General features: G+C 40.1%; 1 long non-coding RNA gene across 1 annotated transcript; it reads left to right on the forward strand.

Moving 5' to 3' along the window:
- Positions 1-484: 484 nt before the first annotated feature.
- Positions 485-2,095, forward strand: LOC143414806 (uncharacterized). Its single transcript, XR_013095483.1, has 3 exons — positions 485-535; positions 1,139-1,195; positions 1,291-2,095. It is a non-coding gene; the product is annotated as an uncharacterized LOC143414806 (long non-coding RNA).
- The last annotated feature ends 7,237 nt before the right edge of the window (positions 2,096-9,332 follow it).

Raw genomic sequence — 9,332 nt, forward strand, 5'->3', positions numbered from 1 at the left:
AGGATATTATGGTCGACAGTATCGAACGCTGCACTGAGGTCTAGCAGGACAAGCACAGAGATGAGTCCACTGTCAGAGGCCATAAGAAGATCATTTGTAACCTTCACTAAAGCTGTTTCTGTGCTGTGATGAGCTCTGAAACCTGACTGAAACTCTTCAAATAAACCTCTGCAGATGCTCTGTTAGCTGTTTGACAACTACTCTTTCAAGGTCCTTGAAGGCCTGTGGATTTGACAAGATCTCTAACCCCATTGGCTGAAACCCAGCACCGAGCCTGAAAGAGCCTCTGCCGTGTGATGGCTGGAGACTCGCTCACTCTGTTCACAGCCATCAGTAAAAAAAACTAAAAGTAAATCTAATATCACATTAACACGAGAAGTCACCCAACCAGTTTCCCTCCCTGTGTCTTTGTTCAGCACCTGATGTCACGGTCAGCCTTCTGTGGGTATAAAACGACTGAAGAACATCGACAATTAAACAGTTGGACTCTGTGAGCATCACATTTTCTATCTCAGGAGGGAAGCCACCGAAACCTGTAAGTTCATTCATCTTGGATATTTTACCAAATTTAACCTCAGTGAAAACTGCTGGCTCTGTCTTTGTTCCATTATATTATTTAATAGAAAATAATAGAAAAAGAAAGAAAGAAAGAAATAACACTTTAGATATTATGACAGTACTTTGCGTGCTTTTGTTTCTGGGAGAAAAAAGGTTTTTATAGTTTTACTCCTTAAAAAATAAAGTCTAGAGTTATTTTTCTCCTTTTAAACAAAGGTTTGTCATAAAAATCACTTATTACTTATTAAGCTGGTCAACACATTTATTTTATTTTACTTCCCTTGTATCTATGTAATTATGTTTTCTGTTTTTCAGTTATTCCAACTTAGTTAAGCTATGTTGTTATAGGTTGTGTTTAATGTTTTGGTTATTTTAACGTGGGAATTTCCAAAGTTAGGATAAATGCATATCCTCTCTCTCATGTTTTATATCCTTTTTTTCAACAACAACAATAATAATAATAATAATAATAATAATAATAATATGATATATGAGTAGGAATAATGACAAATGTGAGGGCACATTGAACACTTCTGAATGTTACATCATACTATGACCAATCATTTTATCTTTAAAACAGTAAAGGATCGTTCCACAATGACGACCAAGATCTTTGCCATCCTGCTTCTGTTTGTTGGTAAGTTTACGCAAAATATCACAAATTCTACTTTGTACAGGAGACGGGCCTGAAAGTGAAATAATTTCATCAATGTTGCTCTTGAACATCTTTAGCCGACACACAAACCACAACCACGGATGCAGCCACTAGTACACCTGCTCCAACCACGGCCACAGCTGCTCCAACCTCGGCCACATCTGATCCAACCACAACCACAGCTGCTCCAACCACGGCCACAGCTGCTCCAACCTCGGCCACATCTGATCCAACCACAACCACAGCTGCTGTTCCAACAACAACCGCAACCACAGCTACGCTAACCACAACTACAGCTGCTCCAACCACAGCTGCACTAACCACAACCAAAGCTGCTACAACCACAGCTGCTACAACCACAACCAAAGCTGCTACAACCACAACCAAAGCTACACCCACGGCAGTAGTAGCGGGGGCAGTGGTTAATGAAGTCAGCCTGGTTTCTGTCACAGTGGCCATCATCGCTGCTGCACTTCTATAAAGAGCAACATGTGACTGTAATTAATCTGCAATGAACAGCAGACGTATTTACAGTTCTAGCTCATCTTTTCATTTCCAGTCTGATCGTGTTTTATGTTTATTTTTCATCTTATATGAAAGTGTCGAAACGGAGGGGATAAATAGAAGTGTGGGAAATGTATCTTTGATTCTAGAAGCCGGTAAATATGTGTACTTGCTCTGTATAGTGTGCATGTTCAAAAGGATCCCAGATTATTTTCACATGAGTTAATTGCATTCGTCCGATCAGAGGGTCAGCATTTAGATGAAATATTTAACTACGAAAGAAAGATGTTCAGTTGTGTAAATATTATTGATCTGATCATTTATCCTAACTTCTGTCTGTTGTGTACTGTGAAAACAGCTGCATTTAACACTAGATTGTAGAATTAATCAATAAATGACATTAACAACTGTATTTCTGTATTTTCATTCTTTCTAATTCAGTCGACTAACTTAAAAACAGGCTATTTCTGTATTATTCTATATTAAATGTAATTTGTGTGAATTTTTAGCAAGACCACAAAAAATATTTATTGCACTGCTTCTGCTATGTTCATCTGTGCATGTGTTGTAGACACTGGACAGGTTACAGGTAGGCTCAAAAATGTCTCCAACCTTTTGTTCCTGATGTTTTTGCCTTGAACTAAATCAGAAGAGCCGTGTGCTGAGAATAGATGCAGAACATAGGTGAGTTTCATCACAACATCCCTAATAAGAACTATAGAAGTGGTAAAAGTAGTAAAGTGCGAGAGAGCAACAAGAAACAAAAGTGGTCAAAATTAAATTTATGCATAAACAGCTACTGACACAGAAATAGGCAGAAATCTGTCTCTGTTCTGCCAACTCCATAAGTTCAGTTCAGAAACATGGTAAATGGCCTGTATTTATATAGCGCCTTACTAGTCCCTAAGGACCCCAAAGCGCTTTACATATCCAGTCATCCACACATTCACACACACATTCACACACAGAAACATATTCACATCATATGATTGTTGGGTTTTTCTCTGTATGTGTTACGGTGGGGTCTGCTTTACAATATAAAAGCCGACTGTTGTTGTGATTTGGCGCTGTGTAAATAAAACTGCAAAGGAAGCATGCTATGAACTGTCAGGACCAGAACTGAGACTCTCAGAAGCAAAGCAAACTAACACTAACCTTTTATTGAAAGTAAAGTATACATGGCTTGTTGTAGAAAGCACTCTATACTGTGTCTCGTGCTTAATTGCCACTTACCCGAAACCACCTGCCAGATCATTGCATTACTTAGTTTGGTAAAGCTTGGTTTAGAAATGGGTCATTTAGTGCTGCTTAGTCTAAAGAAAGAGCTATGTGGGCCAGTGTCCTGAACCAGGTCACATTTACCATCTTTGCGAGCCCTTGTATCTCCCCTACAAGGGCTCGCAAAGATACCAAAGGTGTGAGAGAAAAACACAGCATCTCTAAATAAAAGATTTAAGAAGAAAGAAGAAACCCCAGAAAGATATTTCTAGAAACATCTAAGAGTACAAATAAAGTACTTTACAAGACCAACTGTACATCAGACATAAATGAATCCTCAACTCTCTGCACAGTGAGATGGAAGAGCCAAAGGAGGAGGAGACAAAGTCCATAATGGTGTTGACATTGAACCTAAGACACGTGTTTAAAGACAGGCAATGATTGTCAGTTGAAGAAAATGTTGGGAGAATCACTGAGTCAACCAGGAGGCCTCCATACGGATGATAGATGCTGTTCCAACAACAGAAAACAGAGTGAATATCGTCTTGATGCATCTCAATCATCCAGGAAAGTAAATCTCCAAAAGTTGATTCTGTTCATCTGGATGTAGCGTTTTGTGGGAAACGATTCGTCACTCGTCCAAGTGACTTCTTCAGTGTCAGCTGACTGCAGGTTTTATGGGCAGAAATCTGTGTCATCAGAAACTGAATTTGAATAAGTTAAATTTGAATTTGAATCGCTCGGATTGAATCTGAATTGTAACTTGAATAAATGCTTTTAAAAACGGAATTTGAATTAGCCTAATTTGAATTTCCATTTATTGGTTTGAAAATGATCATCACTAAATTGAAATTGAATTTTATATTTTGAAAATGAATTCATTTGCTTTTATCCGTAAAAAATTAAGCTCTCGAATAATTTCAGATTCACTTCTCACCATTCAGTTTCAGTTCTACAATTCAGTTCTTTTGGGACTTGCATCCAGTTCTGGTTCAAGAGTAATGAGTGCAGATTAATAGAACTACGTTTTACTAGCGGATTGAAAGTGTTACTGTTACTGTTACAGCGTCTTGAGCTGAATTAAGAATGCAGAAGTCATTCCTCATGTCGAATGACCAGCGGATAAATGTTTGTAAAGCATTCCCACGTTAAGCTTAACAACCGATATATGGAGCGGCTGCCTCCTCTCTCTCTCCGGCTGCTACTTCAATCATGAAACTGATCAATGATCAGCTGATCGTCTGTCTTCTTTGCTTTTGGCCCACTTTGCAGCAGAAAGAGGAAACCAGCGGCTGAACAACAGCAGGACGTTTAAGCTTGATCAGCTGTTGTTAGAATGTATTTAATATTACTTTCTACTTGAGGATCTTTTTCTACGTAGCTGACGCTGGTAACTGTGCAGGGGCGGATCTAGCAAAGTTTAGCCAGGGGGGCCGATAGGGCATGAACAGGGAAAAGGGGGCACAAAGACATACTTTTCTTTCTTATTCTCATTTAAAATGTCGAGCTTTTAATAAATAATTATCTGACACCCAAAGTTTTAATTTGATGTAAAATGTATAGAAGTCCATTACTATATATAGTAACTGTTAAGTCTAATATACCCTAGTAAGCTATAGTACTTTTTCCTTTGGGAAGGTACCATCTGTGCAGTCTGCAATTTTGTTGAAGAAAGATGTTGAATCTATTTAATATTTCTTGAAAAATAATTGATTTCTGTGCATTTTTTTTCACACTGCATCAAATTAAGGTTGATTACGTCGATTAAGCATCATGAGGTGGAGGGGGGGGGGGGGGGGGTTCCCTATTTTCTTTTGCTGGGAGTTGGAACCCTATTAGTTAGGTTGCTTAATATTTCTTCTAAGTACTCTTTAAAATACCAGAATAGGGAGGATGGAGCAGGTTTAAGTTTATTAGATTGATCAGTGTTGCTGAACTATGAAATGTTTTGGGTGCGGTGTATTTTTTACACACAGGTATAACAGAATATCTGTATGGCCAGAACATCCAGACTGGCCAACAGCCTGTATCCACAGGCTGTGAGGCTCCTGAACTCTCTGCCCCCCTCTCACGGACAATAACCATATCCAACTTCTTAATAGCAATGAACTGGTCTGCATTGGTGCATCATATCTTTATTCTCTTCCCCCTCCTGCCCCCCCCCCCCCTCTTTCTTAAATAGATAACTATCATATCTGATATCATATCTCACAGTACAATAATATTGAATGGGTTGCATTGTTGTATTTTGTCATGTTTCTCAGGTCTTTGTCTGAATTTCTACGAACATTATTGCTAAGGATTGTCTTATTGCATTGGAGTCACACTGGGTTAAATATGTACACTTGGGTTTTAAGGGGTATTTATTATTTTCTTCTTTTTTTGGTTTGTATGGAAGCCCCAAACGCAATTTCATTGTTCTTGACAATGACAATAAAATAAATACTACTACAATAGCTTTAGTGTTGTTGTTTTGTTTTGTAAACTTGAGTGTTGTTTATTTAAACTTGAGTATGAGCTTATACAAAATGCAGCAAGATATTTAAAAAACAGTTTTATTGATTAAAAAACACTATATCGGATTCATATCGGTATCGGCAGATATCCAAATTTCTGATATCGGTATCGGACATAAAGATGTGGCATCGTGCCATCTCTACATTTTACATCAGATAAAAGCTTTGTTCGCAAGATTCGGATAATTATTTGTTAAAAGCTAGAAATTTTAAATGACAATTAGAAAGAAAAGTATTTCTTTGTGCCCCCCTCTCCCTGTTAATGCCCTACCTGGCCCCCTGGCCACACTTTGCTAGACCCGCCCCTGCACAGTCACCAGCTGTCAGCTACCTAAAAAAGGATCCTGGTGTTATTTGTCTCTCAGAAACAGTTCATAACTGCGAATCAGCGGCTTTGGGACCCCTGTCAGATTGGATCGGAACTGTGGAGTAACACACAAATCTCACGGAGGAGGGGTTTGTTTATATATCAACCAGGGCTGGTGTAATAATTTTACTGTGCGGGGGCGGTTGTGTCTTCCTGACATCGAGCTCCTTTCAGTATCTGTCAGGCCTTTTTACTTACCGAGGGAGTTCCCTCAAATTTTTGTCACTGTTGTTTACATTCATCCTAAGGCTGACGTTAAAGTTGCTGCTGATGCCATTTTTAAAGTGGTACACAATCTGCAGACTCTCTCACCGGATGCTCCTAATTTTATTCTCGGTGATTTTAACAATTGTAATCTTAAGAAATCACTGAACAATTTCTTTCAATATGTCACTTGTCCTACAAGGCATAACAAAACGCTGGATTTGTGTTATGGACCAATTAAGGGGGCATACAAGTCTGTGGCCGGACCTGCGCTAGGTTCTTCGGATCACAATGTTATTCACCTCCTCCCTGCCTACAGATCTGTGATTAGGAGGGAGAAGGCCTGTGTGAAGCGGACTAATGTCTGGACAAAAGACAGTTGTGTTGCCCTTCAGGGGTGTTTTGATTGCACTGACTGCTCCGTGTTTCAAGAGAACACTTGTGATTTGGATGAACTCACTGATGTGGTGTGTAGCTACATCTCTTTTTGCAAAGACTCTGTGGTTCCACTCAGAGAATTTAAGACTTTCCCTAATAACAAACCGTGGCTCTCTAAAGATATTAAGGATCTGATTCTTAAAAGGAAAATTGCTTTTAACGAGGGAGACGTTCCCAGCATTACCTTAGAGGCGTTTACCTCTGACAAACATCTGGCAGACAGTCTTAACAGTTTTGACCTTCGTTTTGAGAACTTTGACTGTTCTGGGTAGACCAGCACACTGAGGGAAAGGACTATCACTCCCCCATCTATTTGTATTGATGAGACAGGGGTAGCTAATCTTTTTAGACATACCAAAAGCAAGAGTCCTGGACCTGACAACATCTGTGGACAGGTACTGAGAACTTGTGCTGATCAGCTGAGTGGGATTTTTCACTATATCTTCTCACTTTCTTTAGAGCTACAGATGGTACCTAAAATTTGGAAACATGCGATCATTGTTCCTGTTGCTAAGGGCAGTTCTCCTAAGGCACTGAATGATGTTAGGCCTGTGGCTCTGACTTCTTTAGTGATGAAGACATTTGAGAAGATAATTAAGGAGATTTTAATGCATGTTGAACACCATCTTGACCCCTTCCAGTTTGCCTATAGAGCAGGGAGAGGTGTGGAGGATGCTGCTGTCACACTCCTGCATCTCTTGTATAAGCATCTTGAGGCCCCCCACACCCATGCAAGATTATTATTTGCTGACTTTTCATCGGCATTCAATACAATTCAACCCCTCTTACTCGCTGACAGGCTTTACAATCATTTCAAGCTTGACACTAGTCTGGTCGGCTGGGTGACAGACTTTCTGACTAATAGGTCACAATGTGTGAGGGTGAATCATGTCCTTTCTGATGTGCTCTCCTCCTGTACTGGATCACCCCAGGGTTGCTGCCTCTCTCCTCTTCTGTTCATTCTGTACATGAATGAGTGTCGCAGCAATTTCACAAACAGACACATCCTGAAGTTTGCTGACGACACAGTGATCGTCAGTCTTCTAGTGGGGGACGAGTCAGGCCATGGACAGGTTGTAGATGATTTTGTGAATTGGTGTGATGAGTCCTTCCTCTCACTTAACGTGTCAAAAACTAAAGACATGATTATTGATTTTAGGAAGTCCTCTTATAGCTCATCACCCAATATCATTAAAACTGCCGATATTGGGATCGTTGAGAGTTATAAATATCTAGGTGTGGTACTTGACCATAAACTGTGTTTTGAATCTCATGCTGATGCCACTACTAAAAAAGTTCAACAAAGACTGTTCTTTTTAAGGAAAATGAGATCTTTTAACGTCTCATCTGAGATGTTGTCCTTGTTTTATAGAAGTTTTATCAAATCTGTGATGTCCTTTTGTATCGCTGCCTGGTTTGGTAACCTGACGGTGAAGAATAAGAATCGGTTGGGACTTCTGGTAAAAACTGCTAGCAAAATTTCAGGGCGCTGGCAAGATGAACTTTTGGCCATTTACAATAGAAACGTGCTTAGAAAGGCTCAGTCTATTATTAATTGTGTGAACCATCCACTTCACAGTGAGTTTGAGTTGTTGCCTTCCGGCCGCCGTTTTAGAGTACCTCCGAGGAGGACTAAAAGACTCCAGGTCTCTTTTATCCCTACTGCGTCTTGTCTCCTTAATGGCAAATAATTGTCCTTGAATTTTCTATCATTATTATTGTTATTATTGTTTTATAGTATTGTTCTGTTTGTTTTTATCCTCCTGCTGCTAAACTAATTTCCCCTTGTGGGACAATAAAGAAATTGTATTGTATTGAATTGAATTGAATAACTTCAACTCATCCATGTGACCTAAAAGGTAAACCTGTTTCTCCATCACCTGTTCAGCTCTGATGATCCAGTAAGGACATCTCCTGGTTTCATCTTCATGTTTCCCTCTCACCACATATCCAAACCGACATCATGACCAGCAGCTTTACAGCTGTGGCTCCAGCAAACATCAGCTGATACTAGAAATTAATATTAAATACATTCTAACAACAGCTGATCAAGCTTAAACGTGCTGCTGTTGTTTAGCGCGACATCCGCTGGTTTCCTGTTTCTGGCGCAAAGTGGGCGATAAACAAACAAGAGAGAAAAGCTGATCATTGATCAGTTTCATGATTGAAGTAGAAACAGGAGAGAGAGAGGGTGAGAGGATGAGAGAAGAAGAGGCAGCTGTGCAGCAAAGACACAGAGTAACTCCAGCTTTGTGTCTTTTTCCATTGTAGCTGAAGTCCGGGACAAACTGCGTCTCTTCTCAGCTCAATATGAAACGTGTAATATTTTCTCTGAATGTGAGACGATTCCATTTTTGTAAGGAGCCGTTGGAAACTCTACTAACCTTATGAACAAAATAAAGTTCACTATCAGTAACATCATAGCACCACCCAGCTGTATAAACTCCCTCATGCTAGCTAGTAGCAGTACGAGTTATTGTAACTGACAGTAAAAAGTCAGCACAATGAAAATAAATTCCACCTAAACTTGGTTTATATCTGACCCAGATGGACTGCAGGTCAGAACTTCTTACCTGAAGTTCGGTTCACCTGACACACCTGACAGGCGGCCGCCTCGAGTCTCTCCTCTTGCCTCCCCTTTCCCTCATCCACCTGCTGGCCTCCACCACTTGCTGAATCTGTGGAAGTTCCGCGACAGCCACCACCATACAGCTGAGTTATTTTTCCACACCAGCCAGCATCTGACCAATCCACCACCCTTCATTGTTTATACCCTTACCAAAAAAATAGAAAGAAATCATTGGCCCACCGAGCAAATGCCTGGTATGCCCGATGGCCAGTCCAGCTATGGTCGTGCCTAGGGTTGCCGACC

Source organism: Maylandia zebra, linkage group LG22, assembly GCF_041146795.1.
Source record: "Maylandia zebra isolate NMK-2024a linkage group LG22, Mzebra_GT3a, whole genome shotgun sequence".
Lineage (NCBI taxonomy): Eukaryota > Metazoa > Chordata > Actinopteri > Cichliformes > Cichlidae > Maylandia > Maylandia zebra.